Source organism: Panthera uncia, chromosome D1, assembly GCF_023721935.1.
Source record: "Panthera uncia isolate 11264 chromosome D1, Puncia_PCG_1.0, whole genome shotgun sequence".
NCBI lineage: Eukaryota > Metazoa > Chordata > Mammalia > Carnivora > Felidae > Panthera > Panthera uncia.
In genome coordinates, this window is record NC_064808.1 from 53,820,821 (window position 1) to 53,823,356 (window position 2,536).

Genomic DNA, 2,536 nt, shown 5'->3' on the forward strand with positions numbered 1-2,536 from the left:
GGGGAGGCCCAGCGCCCTGGTCCTAGTCCCGCTCTCCTGGGTCCTCCGCGGAGGCTCCGACAACGTCGACGCGGCTGCAGATGCTGACGCCACCTTCCTGGGACCTGCAGGACCGGTTTGAGGACGGGAGTCAGTGCGCTGGGGGCGCGGGTGGGGCTGTCCGGGGTCCTGGGCCGATGGAGAGCTCGAGACAGGCAGAGGCTGGCCCCCTAGAGAGCGCGGAACCGCACAGGGCAGTCACGGGGGCCACCCCCAGGAGCGACCCCAGACCTCCCTAGGGCCGGAGTGGGGGCCGCGTATCGGGTGCGGAGGCTCCGCAAGAGCTCTTCGGGAACCCAGGGGAGGCCAGGACCCGAGGTGACGGACGGTCCGGCGGGGCTCCGCGCAGTGCCCGCCGGACGGGCTCAACTAACTCGGCAGCGGCGCCGGCGCGGGCTGCGCGCCGGGCGGGTGGTGGGGGCGGGGTGGGGCGCCCGCCCAGCCGGACGCTCACCTGTGCCCGCTGCTCCGCGGGGGCCCGCCAGGGCCCGGGGTGCGAGCGCCTCAGCCGCCGCCGCTGCCGCGGCTGCCCGGGCGACCGGGGCCGCGCGGGGGCTCCGGGGGGAGGAGCAGTGGGTCCCGCCGCCCGGCCCCGCCCCGTGCCCCCCCCCCGCCCCGCGCGCCCCCTCCCTTCCTCCCTCCCTCCGGGCTAGGCTCAGAGGCTAGGGGGCTCCGCTCCCCGGGGCTCGGTATTTTCCAGGCTGCGGAGGTACAGCTGACGGAGCTCGGAGCCCCGCCCCGCCCCGCCCCGCAGGGTCCTAGCGCCCGCCCCCGCCCGCCCCGGGAGGGGCACGGGGCCGGGAGAGCGCTAGTCCTCAAGCTAGGGTTGGGTACGGGGCTGGAAGGGGCCGAGTTAGAGTGGACTCTGAGAGGAGGGGCTCTGAGGTGCTTGAAGAGGGATTCTGGAAGTTAATTGTGAGCCCCTTCTCTCCATCCCCCTCCCATACTCACAGCTATACACCCCTGCAACAACCTACTTACACACAGGCATGCTGTCCCCAGACATCCCAGAGACGCCCCCACACGACACTCCAGAGACCCAAACATGGGCACACACCCCCGCCACAATCAAGAGCAACTTAGAGATGCCAAAGCTTGCATCCCCCACCAACCACGAGGCACGCCAAGCCTACACACTTCTAACCCAGTTCACAGTGAGGTTCACAAACCCAGGAGGAAGTTGATCCAGCCCACTAGCCTCAAGGTTCATAGACTGACCAGACTTGGGTAAAATCTCCACTCCAGTCTTACTCCCAGCTGGGGGATTTAACCAGGCCCCCCTCCAGCTTTGGACTCTGGCAGTTGTCCACCACCATCTGCCCTGAGCATCCCAGCACCTGTCCACATACCTCCCATGGACTAGACTAGGCTCTCAACAGCACCTGGCCCCAGAGTTCTGGGGCTCCCCTGACCCTCCCCAGGCAGAGCTGGCCAGGGCTCCAAAGCCACGGGGCAGATAGGTCCACCAGCACTGCAGCCACCCTTTCCAGCCTGGGAGGCGGCCACTGCCACCTGCCCCCTGGGTCCTAGTGCCAGCTTTGCCTCCAGTCACTTCCAGTGAACTGAGGCCAATAAATAGTTCAACTTCTCTGAGGCCAGGCCAGCATGAGTGTGGCAGATGGCCCAAGGCTGAGCATTCACTCATTCCAGTGACTGGCCTTTGACCACAGAGGGGCAGGGAGGGCCCTTGGTGAGCTCACCTGGATGAACAGCTAACTTGCCCAGTGTCACACAGTGAGTACATAGCCATCCTGAATAGTATCCAGGTCACAGCCTCCTCCCACCCCAGGTTCCTTTCTCTGCTCTGGCTGCTCCATGCTCTCTGGGCCTTAGTTTCCCATCTATGGAATGAAGGAATAAGAATGTATAACCTCCTAGCCTCACCATCCTAGATCTCTGGGATGGAAGAGCTTTTCTTAAAGGTGCTAGAGAAAAAACGAGGAGTTGTCACAGTGTGTTCACAAATAGAGGTGTTTTTTTCCTACAGTGCTTAGGGCTCCAATACGTTTGTGAATCAGGCCCAATTTTATAAGTGAGTGGGGGTGAGCAGGGAGCCATGATGGCAGATGACCTCAAAGGGCGTTCTGCAAACTAAATCCTGTAAAATGAGCTGCAGGTCCCCATGAAGTGTGATCACCTTAGATCTCCAGTATGTGGGTGGCATAGTCAGATACTCACCCCCACCCCTTCTAACCCACATTCTTTTAATGTGTATGAGTGGTGGCAGGGGAGCTGGCTCTGGGCTCAAGATGAAGCCAGGGCTATGGCTTTCTGCTATGTACCTCCTCTGTCTCCACCCTAACTCTAGGCAGGTCACTGCCCCTCCCCTGGCCTCAGTGGTTTTGGCTGACGGCCACAACCAGATTGTGTTTTATCTCCCACAACACAGCTCAGTTGGAGACCCAAAAAGGAGTCCACAGGGCCTATTCTGTGAACTGTAGCCTCTGGGATCTACGATAAGGAAAAGAGATGGGAGCACTGGCCTGGTGGATCCTGC